Source organism: Halichoerus grypus, chromosome 3 (assembly GCF_964656455.1).
Source record: "Halichoerus grypus chromosome 3, mHalGry1.hap1.1, whole genome shotgun sequence".
Taxonomy (NCBI): Eukaryota; Metazoa; Chordata; class Mammalia; order Carnivora; family Phocidae; genus Halichoerus; species Halichoerus grypus.
Window position 1 is genome coordinate 107,434,185 of NC_135714.1, and position 19,516 is coordinate 107,453,700.

The window sequence follows — 19,516 nt, forward strand, 5'->3', positions numbered from 1 at the left end:
TATGGAGGTTCCTCCAAAAGTTAAAAATAGAATCACCATACAACCCAGTAATTGCACTTCTGGGTATTTATCCAAAGACAATGAAAATATTAATTGGAAAAGATATATGCATGCCTATATTCATTTTAGCATTATTTATAATAGCCAAAATATGGAAGTAATCTAAGTGTTCATTGATAGATGAATGGATAAAGAAGATAAATATATACAAAAATAATGGAATATTAACCATAAAAAAGAATAAACCCTTGCCCTTTGCAACAGTGTGAATGCCATAGAGGGAATTATGTAGGTGAAATTAGTCATACAGAGAAAGACAAATACTGTATGATTTCACTTGTATGTAGAATCTAAAAAAAAAAAAACAATGAACAAACAAAATAACACAGAAGCAGACTCATAGATACAGAGAACAATCTGGTAGTTGCAAGAGGGAAGGGGGACAGGTAAAATAGGGAAATGGATTAAAAGGTACAAACTTTCAGTTATAAAAATAAATAAGACATGGGGATGCAATGTATGACATAGGGAATATAGTTTATAATACTGTAAAAAATTTGTATGGTGACAGAGGGTAACTAGATTATGGTGATCACTTCATAATGTATATAAATGTTGAATCTTTATGTTGTACACTTAAAACTAATATAATATTGTATGTTAACTACACTTCTGTAAAAAAGAAAAACACTGAAAGTTACTGCCACAGATATTACAGACATTAAAAGATAAGGGATTTCATAAATAATTTATGCCAATAAATTTGAAATATTAGATAAAATATGGAAATTCTTTGATAAACCCAACTTAGAAACAAGGTGAAATAGAAACCATAAATAACCACATATCTATGTTATATATGCTAAAAAAAACTTTGTCCACAGAGTAACTTTAGACCCATATGATCTACTTGTGGATTTTATCAAGCATATATATAAAAAATGGCTCAGACTTACACAGAATACTTTGGAAAGTAGAAAAGAGGGAAACTCTTTGTAGCATGGTCATATGAGGTGAGCAAAACTCTAACATCAAAATCTGATAAAGATATTAAAGAAAAAAGAAAATTACAGAGCTATAACCCTGATGAATGCATACACAAAAATCTTTGACAAAACACAGAAATCTCTAACAATTAAAGAAAGATGTATAATTAGACATCATCTAAAGGCAATGTTAAAAAAAAATGAAGCAACCCATAAACTAGAAGAAAATAACTGAGGAAAAAATTTATATGCTGATTAAATGCACACATACACACACACACACACACGATTAATAATTTAAAGAGGAACATCCCCATAATGACATGGGAAAGACTGAATCAGTCATTTAACTAGGAATATTTTAAAATATTTTAATGACCAATTAGCATCTGAAAATGGCTATCATTAGTCATCATGGAAATGGAAAAAAATGCATATTTTTTTAATTGTAAGTATGTACTGCTACACATCCCATCTACTAAAATGGAAAAACTAAAATGACTCACAAGACCAAATGGTGGTGAGAATGCTGTAGCAACTTGCTGACAGGAGTGTAACCTGAGACAGGCACTTTGAAGTGAAGAAGAAATGAAAACATCCTCAAATAAATAGCAATTGAAGAAATTTGTCACCAGCAGATTTCCCAGGCAAGAAATATTAAAAGATATCCATCTGAAAGAAGAAAAATGATAATGGGTCAGAAACAGATCTACATAAATTAAAGGAAGAACTTTAGAGAAAAACAAGAAGATAAAATCTTTTATTTTTCTTATTCCTTTTTTTAAGATTTTATTTATTTATTTGACAGAGAGAGACACAGCGAGAGAGGGAACACAAGCAAGGGGAGTGGGAGAGGGAGAAGCAGCCTTCCTGCCGAGCAGGGAACCCAATGCAGGGCTCGATCTCAGGACCCTGGGATCATGACCTGAGCCAAAGGCAGACGCTTAATGACTGAGCCACCCAGGCACCTCTATATTTCTTATTCTTAATTGATATGACAGATAACACTGTTCAAAATGATAATAGCAACAATGTATTTGGTGATTATAGCTCATGGATAAGTAAAATGAATGACAGCAAATTCATAAAGGATGAATGGGAGGAACTGGGAATATTATAACAAGGAACTTATACTACACATGATGTGGTATAGTGTTATTTGAACTAGATATAAAGATAAACTGTAAACTCAATGGAATCACTGAAAATGTAAAAAAAATTAAAAGTGAAATACATAAAAAATGGAACAATTTTAATGACTTTTGCTTTATAATATTTATATCTGAATAAAATAACTACGAGTCTATACTAATAGAGATGAAGAAATAAGTGAAAAAATGAATGCCAGGAAATGGAATGCTCTTTCCTGCAAGTGTGCTCAATAGATCATGAGGATATGATGAAGTTATAAAATCATCAATGGATTTTAAATATGGTTGATGAAAATTTGATTAGGAACAGGAAATTTACATGATCTTAAGATATCTCTCTGATTTAGTTAAATTATTAAATTTGGTTAAATAGTAAATTTAGTTAAATTATTAACTAAAATAAAAAAAATAACGTTATAGCTGTGAGACACCACGATAGCAGAATAATAAAAGTTAAAATCTGCTTTATTGGGATAAACTGACATCATATGCTTCCCAATAATGATGGACCAGGAATAACATACTATCAATTCCGCAATATTTCTGCCAAAAATGTATAACCTGAGTACATTTATGAGATAGCTTCAGACCAACTCAAGTTGAGGGATATTCATTGACAAAAATTCAAATAAAGGCTGAAGAACACTGGACAACTAAATGCAATGTGTGAATGTGAAATCATGAAAGTGGGAAAAAACGAAGCTATAAAAGCTACTTAAAAATAACTATTATTTGCACAGCTAATGAATTTGAATTTGAATTTTGGACTAGATAATATTGTGAAATCTTAGATTTTCAGATTTTGATAATGTAGAGTTAAAATGTATAAGAGAGTGTCTTGGGTCTAAGAAAATACACACAGAAGATTTTAGGAGTAAATAGGCAGAATGTCTTCAACTTACTCTTAAAATATTCAGTAAAAAATAAATAATGATAGAGGGACAGACATAGGCACTGCAAATAGATATATACATAGGTAGGAAGAAAGAATGATAAATGGGAGAAAAGGTAAACAATTGTTGAATCAAGATGAGGTGTATATGGGAGTTCTTTGTATTCTTACTATGATTTTTCTGTAAGTTTGAAGATATGGCAAAATTAAAATCTATGAAAAATTACACTAAGTTGTTTTAAATTTCCAAAAAACTGGAAATACCAAAAATATGCTATAATTTTTGGTGTGTATAACTTAACTGTGCAGAAGAAAATGTAAAATATATCACACTCATGAAGAACTTTAAAGTTTTTCCTAGAAGCAAGATAAATCTATTTCCAAATTTACCACTTGTTTAACAGATTTCTCTGAAAGCATTACTGTAGGAAAAAAAGGGGGGGTTTTGAGGGGAAACACAAAGAAAGAAAGAAGGCTAGGGATAGTATCTGTATTATTACATTTAATCCTCATAAGAATCCTTAGATTATATTTTGTTACCCAATTTTTGGATTAAAAAATGAATTCATAAAGATTGAGTATATTATCCAAAGCCACAGTTTATAAATTAGTTTTTAGTGAGCAAATGAATCCAAGTGCTTCTGACTAAATAATTCATGTTCGGGCGCCTGGGTGGCTCAGATGGTTAAGCGTCTGCCTTCTGCTCAGGTCATGATCCCAGGGTCCTGGGATCGAGTCCCACATCGGGCTCCCTGCTCAGCAGGAAGCCTGCTTCTCCCACTTGCCCTGCTTGTGTTCCTTCTCTCGCTTTGTCTCTCTCTGTCAAATAAATAAAATCTTTAAAAAAAAAAATAATTCATGTTCTATCCAGAATACTTCAAAAAGGCATTTTTTAACTGATAGATGTATATATTTTAATATATTTTACAAACATTTATTATTTGAATGTACAATTCACACTCATGGTTTTTTTTTTTCTTTTTTAAAAATATAAGTCAAAAAGTATAAGAGTATCTAAAATGAAGAGTACATCTGGTCCATATTTCTTTCTTTCTTTCTTTCTTTTTTTTTTCTGGTCCATACTTCTTACTAATTTATATTCCCAGAGATATTCTAACCATATATAAACATGTATGTACATATAATTTTTACTTATTTACATAGAAGGTAAATCATGGTTCTTGATCTCCTCCTTTTTTTCCAACTTAACAATGTATTTTAACATATATTTCAGTAGTACATTCTATAACTATTAATCAATATATATTACATTCCATATTTTAAAATACTAGGTCTCCAGTTGATGTCCATTCAGTTGTTCCCACACTTTTGAAATCAAACAACTACAATGAGAATCTTCATATATATATATATATATATATATATATATATATATATATATTTAATCTTATTTATTTATCCGAGAGAGAGAGAGAGAGAAAGATCATGAGCATGGGGGAGGGGTAGAGGGAGAAGCAGACTTCCCGCTGACCAGGAAGCACCATACGAAACTTGGTCCCAGGACCCTGGGATCATGACCTGAGCCAAAGGCAGATGCTTAACCAACTGAGCCACCCAGGCGCCTTCATATATATTTTTTATATGTGTACACATATAAATACTTCTATAAAATATATTCTACAATTAAAATTTCTTGCTCAAAAAAATATGCCTTTGTAGTTTAATATTGTCAAAATGCCTGCTAAAGACAATGTACTATTTAGTATGTCCAAAAAATATGTTTAAGAATGCCTGTTTCCCCACTCATAAAAATACAATATTACCAAGCTTATTTTCACAAATTGATATGGAAAATTTTTTTCATTGTATTTTTTAAAAGATTTTATATATTTATTTATTTATTTAGAGTGAGTGGGGTGAGGGGCAGATGGAGAGCAAGAGAGAGAATCTCAAGCAGATTCTGTGCTGAGCATGGAGCCAGACTCAGGGTTCAATCTAACAACCCCAAGATCACAACTTGAGCCAAAATCAAGAGTCAGACACGCAACTAACTAAGCCATCCAGGCGCCCCTCATTATATTTTTGCTATTCTTTTTAAGTTCATAAGGCTGACTTTTTGTTCATGAATTTAAAAGCCAGTATTTCTGTTTCCTTTTGGGGGAATCTTTATTCATGCCTTTTGCCCATTTTATATTCTTTGTTAATACATATTTTCTTATTTTCAAATTCTTTATATTTTAAGTATATTTTACTGATATTAGTTTTCCTCAATCTCATACCATAAATATTTTTAACTTGGTCTTTAGGTTTTTCAATGTGTACGTAGTATCTTCCATGGAGAATTTTAAAATATTTATACAATTACATTTATCAATCTTTTTGTTATTAATTTTTAGGTATCATCACTAACAAGGTCATCTTTGCTGTCATTACATGAAATGTAAGTTTTCAGTATTTCCTTTTATTTTTTCTTTACTTACACTAAAATTTTTATTTTTCTAGAATTTCTTTTGTATAAGGAATGAATCAGCTAGCCAAGTGTATTTATTTCCTATGATTATACAGTTGTTCCTTATACTATTTCTGTGCTATTTTGAAGTACCTCTTTTATTTTATGTTTACCCATACATTTGGGTCTATTTCCAGTCTTTGTTCTGTCACTCTATTTCTGTGCCAGGAACAAACAATTTCAATTACTTTTGCTTTATAATATTCATATTGGATAGAATATATTACCACTCTTCACCTTTTATTCTCCTCATCTATTTTTTAGAATTGTTCTGGTTATTCTTATACATTTTTCAAAATAATGTTAGAAGCTTCTCTTCTTCCAAAAGAAATTGTATAAATAATTCTAATATTTCATTAATTTTTTGAGGGGGGAGGGGCAGAGGGAGAGAGATTGTTTTAATTGTTTTATTGTTATGTTAATCACCATACATTACATCATTAGTTTTTGATGTAGTGTTCCATGATTCATTGTGTATAACACCCAGTGCTCCATGCAGAGCGTGCCCTCTTTAATACCCATCACCAGGCTAACCCATCCACCTACCCCCTCCCCTCTAGAACCCTCAGTTTGTTTTTCAGAGTCCATCGTCTCTCATGGTTCGTCTCTCCCTCTGATTCCCCCCCTTCATTTTTCCCCTCCTGCTATCTTCTTCTCCTTCTCCTTCTCCTTCTCCTCCTTTTCCTTCTCCTTCTCCTCCTTTTCCTTCTCCTTCTCCTCCTTTTCCTTCTCCTTCTCCTTCTCCTCCTTTTCCTTCTCCTTCTCCTTCTCCTTCTCCTTCTTCTTCTTCTTCTTCTTCTTCTTCTTCTTCTTCTTCTTCTTCTTCTTCTTCTTCTTCTTCTTTTTAACATATATTGTATTATTTGTTTCAGAGGTACAGGTCTGTGATTCAACAGTCTTGCACAATTCACAGCACTCGAGAGAATCTTAAGCAGACTCCATGCCCAATGCAGAGCCCAACACAGGGCTCAGTCTCACAACCATGAGATCATGACCTAAGCCAAAATCAAGAGTCAGTTGCTTAATCAACTGAACCACCCAGGCACCCCTATTTCATTAACTTTTAAAGTAATTTAGAAAAAAGTGTCATCTGTAAAATTCTAAGTCCTCCATTCCAAGAATAGCATTTATTTTTCAATTTATTCATATCTCTTATACCCATCAGTAACATAATAATCTTATGAAGTTTACATCTGGGCATTTTGCCTTTATTTCTGTTGTATTAATGAGCAGCAGGCTTAGCAATTGCCCCTTATGCTGCTGTCCTGGGGTGTAGGTAGCATTTGGGTAAGTCCTAAATCTCTCTATAGCCATATAAGACACATTAAGAGTAAGAAAGTGTAGAGAGGTGCCTGGGTGACTCAGTTGTTAAGCGTCTGCCTTTGGCTCGGGTCATGATCCCAGGGTCCTGGGATTGAGCCCCGTGTTGGGCTCCCTGCTCTACTGGAAGCCTGCTTCTCCCTCTCCCACTCCCCCTGCTGTGTTCCCTCTCTCACTGTCTCTCTCTGTCAAAAAAAAAAAAAAAAAAAAAGAATAAGAAAGTGCAAATTCAACACTAAATTCTACTCCTGAAACTAATATTACACTATATGTTGACTAACTGGGATTTAAACAAAAACTTGAAATAAAAAAAAAAGTATAGGTTCAAATTATGAGGTGAATGTGATAAGCACAACACTACGGAAATGCTCAGAAAATGTAGGTTTGAACTAAAGACAAGGTATACAAAAGATTCACTCTCAGAGATTGTTTTGTTTTGTTTTTAATGCAACTGACTCCATGTCTAAGAACGAATTAGCAATATGTAAGAGACTCAGACAAAAGTTATGGGCTTGATATCAGGAATTTGGTTCTAGAATCTCCACATATTAGATAGCAATGGGAATGATTTAAAGGGGGTAGCACTTAAAAAGAAGATTTATCAGATAGGCTGATTTCATTAATTACTGTGAAAAAAGCTATAATAAGAAGTCCCATGTCTTGACATTACACAGAAACCGAGCTCATCACTGTATACTAGATGTTGGCTATGGGTCTTGTTGTCCAACAGGGGACAGAAACCTGAGAAATTTCATAGTTGTGGTTGTTATCCACCCACCCACCTACCAGAACACAAAAAAAATCACTGATCTAAAAACAAACCAACAAAATTATCATTTTAAATTCCCCCCACCCTGCAAATACTATCCTAAACACCCCGCCCCCACCCAAATGAGAGAAATTGGAGCTAAAAGTAAGTGAAGATTATTACCATAATTCTTTTAGGGAATATGTTATATTGGCTCGGAAACTGAAACAGGCTAGCACCCATTGATCATGGAATCACATGCTGGGGAACTAGAGAAAGCAGAGGTAAAGAAAATATGCACATAGAACTATAGCTTAGTCTGTGTGCCTTTTTCATTGTGGCTTCCTTAGTAGGCATTCTCTTCTAGGGACTACAGACACTTCCTTTGAAAACATATTCAACTCTGCTCCAGGAGTCTCCATTGTGATGACTCTCATTACAGACCCAAAAGACAAGCCTGAATGTGTTTTGCTTTCATTACAACTGACTCCCATTTAATAGGTCAGAATTCTGACATCCAGACTAAAAGACCAATTTGAGAAATTAGCATTTCTATGTATTTAAATTCCAAAATACAAGCCTATTTGAAAATGTGGTTTGTTTTTTTTTAATTTACAAATATAACATGTTTCATCACATGGAAGTATGATAATGTATGATATCTTTATTTTCAGTTTGATATCTTTATTTTCAGTCTTCCATGGATTTTAGGCATTTTCCATAAATAAGCTTCACGAATGTAGCCATCTGTGTAATGCCAGTAGTCATAAGGCAAAACAGTATCAACAAAGAGCATGGGTCATTCATTTAATAAATATTTATAATTGGTACTCTTCTAGACTCTAGAAATCTAGCATTATACAACCAAATCTTTATAACGTGGAGGTTACATTTGAGTTGGAATAGATACCTAATAATAATTTTTAAAAGATTAAATATATTATTTTCTTTTTTTTAACATCTAATGTATTATTTGTTTCAGAGGTACAGGTCTGTGATTCATCAGTCTTACACAATTCACAGCGCTCACCATAGCACATACCCTCCCCAATGTCTATCACCCAGCCACCCCATCCCTCCCACCCCCCACCACTCCAGCAACCCTCAGTTTGTTTCCTGAGATTAAGAATTCCTCATATCAGTGAGGTCATATGATACATGTCTTTCTCTGATTGACTTATTTCACCCAGCATAATACCCTCTAGTTCCATCCACATAGTTGCAAATGGCAAGATTTTGGGGTTTTTTGACGGCTGCATAATATTCCATTGTTTATATATACCACATCTTCTTTATCCATTCATCTGTTGATGGACATCTTGGCTCTTTCCATAGTTTGGCTATTGTGGACATTGCTGCTATACATTGGGGTGCACATACCCCTTTGGATCACTACATTTGTATATTTGGGGTAAATACCCACTAGTGCAATTGCTGGGTTGTAGGGTAGCTCTATTTTCAACTTTTTGAGGAACCTCCATACTGTTTTCTAGAGTGGCTACACCAGCTTGCATTCCCACCAACAGTGTAGGAGGGTTCCCCTTTCTCTGCATCCTAGCCAACATCTATCTTTCCTGACTTGTTAATTTTAGCCATTCTGACTGGTGTGAGGTGGTATCTCACTGAGGTTTTGATTTGGATTTCCCTGATGCCAAGTGATGTTGAGCACTTTTTCATGTGTCTGTTGGCCATTTGCATGTCTTCTTTGGAAAAATGTCTGTTCATGTCTTCTGCCCATTTCTTGATTGGATTATTTGTTCTTTGGGTGTTGAGTTTGATAAGTTCTCTATAGATTTTGGATACTAGCCCTTTATCTGATATGTCATTTGCAAATATCTTCTCCCACTCTGTCGGTTGTCTTTTGGTTTTGTTGACTGTTTCTATTGCTGTGCAAAAGCTTTTTATCTTGATGAAGTCCCAATAGTTCATTTTTGCCCTTGCTTCCCTTGCCTTTGGCGATGTTTCTAGGAAGAAGTTGCTGAGGCTGAGTTCGAAGAGGTTGCTGCCTGTGTTCTTCTCTAGGATTTTGATGGACTCCTGTCTCACATTTAGGTCTTTCAACCATTTTGAGTCTATTTTTGTGTGTGGTGTAAGGAAATGGTCCAGTTTCATTCTTCTGCATGTGGCTGTCCAGTTTTTCCAACACCATTTGTTGAAGAGACTGTCTTTTTTCCATTGGACATTCTTTCCTGCTTTGTCAAAGATTAGTTGACCATAGAGTTGAGGGTCCATTTCTGGGCTCTCTATTCTGTTCCATTGATCTATGTGTCTGTTTTTGTGTCTGTCTTGATGATTACAGCTTTGTATTAGAGCTTGAAGTCCGGAATTGTGATGCCGCCAGCTTTGCTTTTCTTTTTCAACATTCCTCTGGCTATTTGGGGTCTTTTCTGGTTCCATACACATTTTAGGATTATTTGTTCCATTTCTTTGAAAAAAGTTGATAGTATTTTGATGGGGATTGCATTAAATGTGTAGATTGCTCTAGGTAGCATTGATATCTTCACAATATTTGTTCTTCCAATCCATGAGCATGGAATGTTTTTCCATTTCTTTGTGTCTTCCTCAATTTCTTTCATGAGTATTTTATAGTTTTCTGTGTATAAATTCTTTGCCTCTTTGGTTAGATTTATTCCTAGGTATCTTATCATTTTGGGTGCAATTGTAAATGGGATCTACTCCTTAATTTCTCTTTCTTCTATCTTGTTGTTGGTGTATAGAAATGCCACTGATTTCTGTGCATTGATTTTATATCCTGCCACTTTACTGAATTCCTGTATGAGTTCTAGCAGTTTTGGGGTGGAGGGGAAATTGGAGGTGGAGATGAACCATGAGAGACTATGGACTCTGAGAAACAAACTGAGGGTTCTACAGGGGAGGGGGGTTGGGGGATGGATTAGCCTGGTGATGGGTATTAAAGAGGGCACGCTCTGCATGGAGCACTGGGTGTTATACACAATGAATCATGGAACACTACATAAAAAACTAATGATGTAATGTATGGTGATTAACATAACATAATAAAATAAAATTAGAAAAAAAAAGATTAAATATATTATATGTATGCTACTATGGAGTTAAGAGTAACCAAAAAAGGACTCAGTGGGAAGTTGACATTTTAACAAAATTGTAAGGAGAGGAGAGAGTCAGCCTGCATCTAATGGACCTGTCGTGTCTGTCCAATAGTGAGTCTCCAACATCTGTTCCAGCATTTCAGCATGCCTTTGCTCTGATTGATTGAAGGCCATGAATTAATAGCTGTTAAATACTTGGGATATCATTCCTAAGTAGACATCTATAGTTTTCTTGGCAAATTTCTCACCATCTTTTTTTTTTTTTTTCCTCTGAGACCAGCTATCTTTTTTTTCTGAATCCTAATGCATGTTTCTGAGTCCAAAAATGATGGACCAGGATAAAGGTTCAGCCGAAGCCTGACCAATCACAGACCTTTTCAGAGATTTTAACCATAGATCTAAGGAAAGGTTCTCAGTGTCCTTCTGTCAGCACAATGGTGATACGCAGAACACAACTGTAGCCAAGTTTATATGTATATACATTATATATCATCCTCTTTTTGTGTGCCCTGGTTGAAGCTGAATTTATGGAACTTGTACAAAATAATTTTAAGTAACACAAGCAATTATGTACCAGACACTGTGGTAGGATATATAAAGTAAACACTGTTAAGATGTCTCGAAATTATTCCAGATAAACCTGATTTAATCACAAATCTAAAGCAGAGAGCATTCACTATCACATAAACAACCTCGTTTAATCCTCACAAAACTCAAATGTAACTTACTTTCATTCAGTGACTTCCAAAATCCATACAGACAATTAAGTTGCAGAATCATGATTCAACCTGAGACTCCAAAGCTAAACTATCAAAGTTATAATATTAATGATTCTTAGGTTGCCAAAATTTGGAAGAAAAATTATTGTTTATTCATTTTTTAAATTCTATAAATATTTATGGAGAAGTCAAAGATGAGAAACAGTATTAATAAAGACAGAATGCTGTATTAGTTTAGAAAAAGGGGAAGTTGGCATTTGGGCTACTCTATAAATATTGTAGGAAGAAAGGAAATGGGGATTATATTCTACTTGTTATTGTGTTCTTACTGTACTCTGCATGACTCTTCCCCTTTCCTTCCAACAAGACTTCTATTTTTTAAATCTTAATGCAAATGTAACAGGGAATTTGTTCCCAAAGTTAACTTCTCTCCCCATATAAAATTCGATTGGCATTTACAGTTATACAAAACTTTGGAATGTGACAGGTATTAAAAGGATTGGCAACTTCATCATGTAATGGTATTCTTCTAGTTCAGTAATATGGACAGTTTTCTTAAATTTATAGAAAACAAAGACATTAGTGTCCATGTGTTTAAAAATTGATTACTCAAAGCAATTTAGCTGACAAGTGGCAGAACCAGAACCATAGTCTAAATATTCTAATCCTGAGTGTTATATTCTCTCTACCTAAATACATACAAATGTATTATATTTAAGAGTCTCATGAATTTTTGTTTTTGTTTTCTTTTTTAAAAATCTGCTGTCTCTTAACTGTTTAATTCTTTAGGAATTAATTTTGAGCAATAGGAATAGAAACAATTAGTTCTCTGTTGTTTCAAAAAACAGAAACTAAGACCAACCCAAATGTAGAATTTACTGAAAAGACAATGGGACGTTCACAGGGAGGTTCACAAGAAAGAAGTCTGTGACTGTGGTGATGTAGACCTAGGATTTAATGTGTTATTAGGATGTCAGTTGGTGACTCTGTGTCTGCTCCTTTTCACTTGCCCTCAGAAGAAACACTCTTTCCTACTTGAGTCTCCAATCTGTGGATTTGATTTTTCTATTGATTCATAGTCTTGTGTTTGTCCTTAACTTAGATTTATGAAGGTACTGCTGCAGAACTCAACTCTAAATGAAAATTTAGCTCCACAGCCTACAGTATGTGTCTCTGAGTTCAATTAAAAAACAAACAAAAAGAGGGGCATATGGGTGGCTCAGTCGTTAAGCGTCTGCCTTCGGCTCAGGTCATGATCCCAGGGTTCTGGGATTGAGCCTTACATTGGGGTCCCTACTCGGTGGGAGGCCAGCTTCTCCCTCTCCTACTCCCCCTGCTTGTGTTCCCTCTCTCTCTCTGTGTCTCTCTCTGTCAAATAAATAAATAAAATAAAATAAAACCCCCCAAAACAAAAATAATAGTAATAATAAAAAAGATCAGTCTGCTCTGTAGCTAATTTTTTGACTCTGTTTAGCACAAATACATACTCTGGTCTAACCAAATATGGCCAGAAGGATGGATCCAATAATACAAATATGGGTGTCCCAGCATATTTATTATAAAGAATTTGCTCAGAGACAGTTATATGAAGGATTGTGAAATTTTGCTAGAGTTGAGAAAAAATTTACTTTAGATTTTTATTTTCCCTAAGAGGATACATTATCCACATACCTACTTGATCTCTTCTCTTCACTTTTGCCTCAGTAGACACAAGCAATATTTCAAGGCTTCCAGATGAAGGGGTTCAGAAAACGTTCAGTAAATGTGTTCTTCTGGATAAGGTCAAACTATTTTGCACCTAAGGAATTTCTAATAAAATCAATAGCTAGAATAAAATTTTATAGAAGCAAAACATGTGAACCATGACTGACAAAGCCGTGTGAGGTGTGACTGACAAAAACATTATTCAGGATTTCTTGGGAACAAATCAGCAAGTCTGGGCAAAACTACTATGGTTACGGTAGATTTAAAAGTACGGATCATTCAGAAATGACTAGCAGCTTCTGAATATCATGGATTTTGAGACTGGCTTTCTTTGTATTTTCCTATCATTTCATTTAGAAATAAAAACAGACTTACAGAACATTGCAAAATAGAATTCCTGTATACACTTCACATCCAGGTTCCCCAAATGTGAACAGCTTACCGAATAAAATGTATATAGTCTATGAAACTTTCTGAACCATTTGAAAATAAGTGATGGGCATGACTCTTTCTGCCCCTAAATAATTTCCTAAAAACAAGGACACTCTTACATAATCATATATTATCAAAATCAAGAAGTCACCACTGATACAATAAAATTACCTGATCCCTAGATCTTATGCAAATTTTGATAATTTCTCCGTTAATGTCATTTACCTGGTCAAGGATCCAATCCAATCACATGTTACCTTTAGCTGTGATGCTCTTTAATCTCTTTAATCCGGAATAGGTCTTTACTCTTTCTTTCATGACCTTGACACTTACAAGGCTTATAGAACCTGTCTCAGTTTAGCTTTGTCTGATATTTCCTCATGGTTCTATTCAGATTGTGTATTTTGGTGGAATATCACAAAAGTGATTGTGTATTCTTCTGAGTATATCATATCAGGAACCACATGATGGTGATTTGCCCCATTATAAATGATATGAAATTGATCAGTTGGTGATGGTGGCATCTAGCAAGATTTATCTACTATAAAGTTACTGTATTTCTTTTGTAATCAATAAGTATATTGTGGGGAGATACTTTGAAACAATATCTGGTTTCTTCTTAAGCTTTCATCTCCTAATATCAAACATCCATTAATGTGAATCAGTTGTTGCTCTGATGATCACCAAGAGTGATGTTGCTAATTTTATTAATTAGCAGTTTATTAGTTCAGCCAGAACATGCTTTAAATGTTCTAAACTAGTCCTAAAACCAAGCAGAATGAATATTCCCAATTTAAAGTAATCAATTCAGAATTTTGTTTCTAAGCAAACTGCATTTCTACTTTCTCAGGGATATATACTGCTGAAATAATTACAAGCAAGTTTTCAGGGGAGGGATTAAAATGAGCAGAGGTAATGAAATTTGTATCTGCGGTGCTTTTGCATCCCTCCCGAGTCTATTCAGTAATCTGAAAGATTAACACATTTGCATTTTCTTTAAACTTCATGGTATATATATATTTTTTATTTTGGTTTTGGTTTAATAGTGGGATTTTTTCCTTCATTCGTCTGTTTTCCTCCTACAGTTCTCTTTGTCCAAGAAACAATTCAGGTGTTAGATATCATCCATTTATTCAACCATGCCACACCAAGAAATGCTATAATCACTGATTCTGGATATAGCACAGTTTTTTTTTTTTTTTTTTTTTTCAGTTTGCCTAATCACTTTTCCCTGTAAAACATTGTGTCTTTTACCTCTGTGAGCCCCATCCTTGCCTTTGGTCTGAGATGTCTTCACATGGGCTCCTTTCTCTCATCTATATTTATATATAAGCAAATGCTTTAAACGAACTCCCTGAGTTATTCTTTCACGTTAACCTGAAGTTCTCATTCTCTACAGCATAACTCATCTGTGTTAAACAAATTTCCCCTAATTCAGTAGTAGTAAATTCCTTTTAAACTTATTATGTCTTTGAGTCTTTATATTTCTTTTATCAATAATATGTCAGAATCTGCAAAATTAGATGCAAATAATCTTTTAAAACCAAGATATGGAAACATTTATTTAAAATATTGACTAATCTGAAAATAAAAGTGATGATTTTAAGGAGATGTGCACTATTTTATACTATGTTTCTTTCCATCCCCTAAGCCTATCTCTATAATGCCTGTTTAGAAAGGTCGTCTACAAGATACTAAAAAACATTTGGTAACCTGCTCTGGTCAGCATATTCCTGATTGGTCTAGGCTTGGTATAGGGTAGCAGGGGTTAGGGTGAGGAGTCTCTCAGTCTTGCTGGAGCTCTGAAGGAAGCTTGTTGGTGTTCTTTGTATTAGCCCATAGAAAACTGATACAAAATAAAATATATCAAGTTGAGTATAAGGTAGACTTATTAGTGTTCTTATTTGGCACAACATCTTGTTATCCTTTATTTATGTACTCCATATATTCTTGAAATCCAACTGGTTCATTAAAATCTGAAATGATTAAGATGAGTAACAGAGATACTCTAGTAAAGGAGACTCCTGAAATTTGACTACTTGTGAACCAAATGTGGAGATTTCACTGACTTACATTTTCAGGTATAATGAGAAAAAATGAGTCTTGGAAAAAAAGATGGAAATACACCAGTACCTATCTTATCATGACAAAGCTAAGCAGATTTCTACTTCTCGGGTTTTACTGTTTCCTTGCAAATAAATAGACCCTCACTATTTTAGAAAATCATGTAATGATAATACTTAAAGACTAAAAAATTCTTGATTTTGATATCAAAACATAAAAAATTTCATCTAAGGTGGTCAAATCCTAGAATCATAGGTGCTCAGCACTGAAAGGGACTTTGAAGGCCAGTTTCTTCTACTCCTCTGGCACAGATGTGGTTCAGTGCTACACAACTATATGCACTATTTTCTCAGGGCTTTGTGTGTCCTTTCCTTAGCTCATTCTTCCACATCCAAACCAGAATAATGTTTTCAAGCTTCTAAACAGGTTTTTTGATATAGCGATATTGCTCTGCACTAATATAAAGGAACATTTTGTATTTATTTTCAGTTCATCAGAAGGTCATTAGGGTCTCCTTCGTCCTGGTGAGAGAAACCAAAAGTTTTCCTAGTCTTTGTCGAATAAGCTAGTATTACCACATTCTTGCACTGCTTTTTGTTTGGTCTTTGTAAGTTTGCACATATAAATCCTTAAAAACCAAAGAGAAGAATCAATCCCTAGTGCTTCAGTACTCCAATTATCGTGCATGGATGCATTGTCTTTAAAAGAGCTCCACATTCGGGATGCATAATTTGAATTAGCATTGCATGGAAATATGGTTCAGATAGTCAAAGAAGAATAAAACCAAAATCCAGACTATAAAATTTTATCCTGACACTGTATATTCTAATAACTATAGACCCTGAAATGAGCTTAGATATGAAACCCCACACAATGAGGCTGATATCAAATTGGTGTAGTACGTGTTACAAGATGTGACAACTAATAATAACTTTCTGGTCGTAGTGTCTAAAGAAAATCTTTAGCAAGCACCATCGACTTCCAGACTTTTTAAACATTTCTCAAACTGCTACGTTTGACAAAGCATTACTCTGCTGACCGTGTACAGTAAATAACCAAAAGCATGGAATGTATCATTGGAGAATCTACTGTTGATGAAATCATCGTGATTTTTATAGCTGAGCTCACTTTTACAAGCAGAAGTGCTGCAAGGGTCAAAGCCCTGTTTCATGTCATATGGCAATTGAACAAAGCTGAACACCCACCATGAGACACGGAGGGGGTCAGCTGGCATGGTGGCGGCTCCGCAATATCGTTTTGCCCACCCACACAGTGGGTTTTAAACCAGTAAATAAAGAACACAACAGTAGTTTTACAAATTACCAACTATAAACAATTAACTCATTAGATAAAAGAACTGAGAATTAAAAAAAGAGAAACAAATTGCACATGAATCTTAAATATACTGGAGAAATAAACCCTTTCCAAATGCAATGAACGGGGCAGAAAAAATAATCTCTTAAAATACTCTATGAGACAATATAGTCTGCTACTTTGAAGTGTCAGCCAAGAAACTATAGATCAGAACTAGATTTAACTACTAGTTTTAGCCATAATATTAACATGTAATACACTGTAGGATACATTCAGTACATTTCTTGGCATTCTAAAAGGCAAGCACTCCATGAAGTAGAACAGGCTATATATTAAGTGGTCTGACATAGAACACCTATGTCATACCCCAATTTCAGAATCTCACACAAAAATCTGACAATCTGATAAATGAAAGCTAGTGGGGTAGCTAGAATGATTTAAATAGTTAGGACCATTCTCGTTGACAGTTTTACTTGTTTAAAACAAAATCTTAATTCCAGTTGCAAAAGAGCTTTACTATGTTTTCTAAATTGATTAGCAGATGCGTTAGGAATTCTTTTTATTCTTTAAATAATAATATAACTAAATTTTAAAAAAATTATTTTAACCGAAATAATAAATGTGGATTGAAAGAAAACTTGCTTTGGATTACATCAGGGATGGGCCAAATAGTCCCATAGAGAGGCTATATACTTGTTATGAATAAAGTTTCTAGATAACTTCACAGGTAAGATATAATAAAATATATATATATATATATATTGTTTGTCTTTTCACCTGAAGAATTCTGGTGCTCTACAGCTTTAAGTTTCATTTAATCTATCATTCTTTTTTAGCAGCCTCTGTTTATTTTTCATTTGTGGGGTATCTCATACACATCTCTGCATGATATTTCTGTTGGCTTACTTTGTAAACTATCTGCAAATGTTTTGAAATAACCTAGAAACTGATTCCTATTGAATGCATGTGATTACCAAGATAAAAGATAATAAGAGAAAATATTATTTTAAAATGGGCCAGATTCTGCTAGAAGAATAAATTATTATTGATTCTTTCATCCCTCTGCTTTGAGGTTTTAGAGATAGCCATAGGGTCCAATGAAATTTAAAAGTTTTCAAAGATTCACTTGATGGTGATTTTTTTTTTTTTTTCCTACAGCCTTCGTCAGTCTAGCCCCACTTCCTTCAGGGCCTCAAATAATCATTTTAGATTTTATTAAAGACAATAACAATAACCATGCAAAAATTCAAGCTCTCAGGATTAAAAAAAAAAAGAGGAGGAAGCCAATTTGTCTTCCATTAGTGCATTCTGATTACAATGAGCATGTTAACATGATTTCTTGTGATCAAATTCCCTTCTAACCACACAAAATGCCACCCTTTCCTTCCTGGTATGGCCTAGATTCTGGATTCCCACAGTTAGCATACAACTTTTAATTTGTCTTTGGCTATATAAGGAGAGAAAAGGGAAAAAGGGAAATGGAATTCTAGTTGACATGACTTCAGGAAGCAAAGAATAGATTGAAATGGCTGCTTTGTGAGAAAAGGCACTGGCTGATGAGACATCTAAGTAAGAGGACAAGAAGGTGGCATCTAGAAATTTTTCCTGAGGAAAGGTTCACAGGGAGCTAGAGATTCTGTGGTTTGCTACGGAAGAGTTTATAGAGACTATTCTTGAATATACAAAATTTGGACAGTATTTTAAGTATGAAAGAGGGAAAAACACAAGACTACAACAAGCTGAGATGAAAGGTGGACTTGATATAGAGGAAAAAGTCCTGGTGGTCAGCCCAAGGATGCACTGAACCCCACAGAACTGAGAGCAAACCTAAAGGCCAGACATCTAAGGAAGGTCCAGTATTTGTATAGTGCAACTAAATCCTTTGTTGTCATTTCAATAGTCTTCACTGTATCTGCACCAGGAGTAGATTCCATCTCAAGAAACCCCTTTCTTTGCTCATCTGTCAGAAGCAAACTCCTCATCTGTTCAAGTTTCATCATGAGATTTCAGCAAGTCAGTCACATTTTCAGACTTCATTTCTAATTCTAGTTCTCTTGCTATTTCCACCACATCTGCGGTTACTTCCTTCACTGAGGTCTTGAACCCCTCAAAGTCATTCATGAGGGTTGGAATCAACTTCTTCCAAACTCCTGTGAATGTTGATATTTTGACCTCTTCCCAACTCACAAATGCTCTTAGTGGTATCTGGAATGACAACTCCTTTCCAGAAGATTTTCAATTTACTTTTCCCAGGTCCACCAGAGAATCACTCTATGGCAGCTATAGCCTTACAAAATGTATCTCTTCAATATTAAGATTGAGAGTCTAAATTACCCTTTGATCCATGGGCTGCAGAATGGAAGCTGTGTTCACAGGCATGAAAACATTAATCTCATTATACATCTTCATTAGAGCTCTTGGGTGAATAAGTGCAGTATCAATGAGCAGTCATATTTTGAAATGATTTTTTTTTTTTTTTTTTCTGAGCAGTAGGTCTCGACAGTGGGCTTAACCAATTCTGTAAACCATGTTGTAAAGAAATGTGCAGTCATACAGGTATTGTTGTTCCATTTATAAAGCACATGCAGAGTAGATTTAGCCCAACTCTTAAGGGCGCTAGGATTTTCAGCATGGCAGATGAGCCC

At 34.4% G+C, this 19,516-nt stretch overlaps 1 long non-coding RNA gene across 1 annotated transcript in view; it reads right to left on the minus strand.

Moving 5' to 3' along the window:
• Nucleotides 1-874: 874 nt before the first annotated feature.
• Nucleotides 875-19,516, minus strand: part of LOC118522415 (uncharacterized) — an 829,883-nt gene continuing 811,241 nt past the window's right edge. The window contains exons 7-8 of the long non-coding RNA XR_013446163.1: nt 1,493-1,658; nt 875-1,038 (exon numbers count right to left, since the gene is read on the minus strand). This is a non-coding gene — a long non-coding RNA (uncharacterized LOC118522415). The remainder of the gene's footprint in view (nt 1,039-1,492; nt 1,659-19,516) is intronic.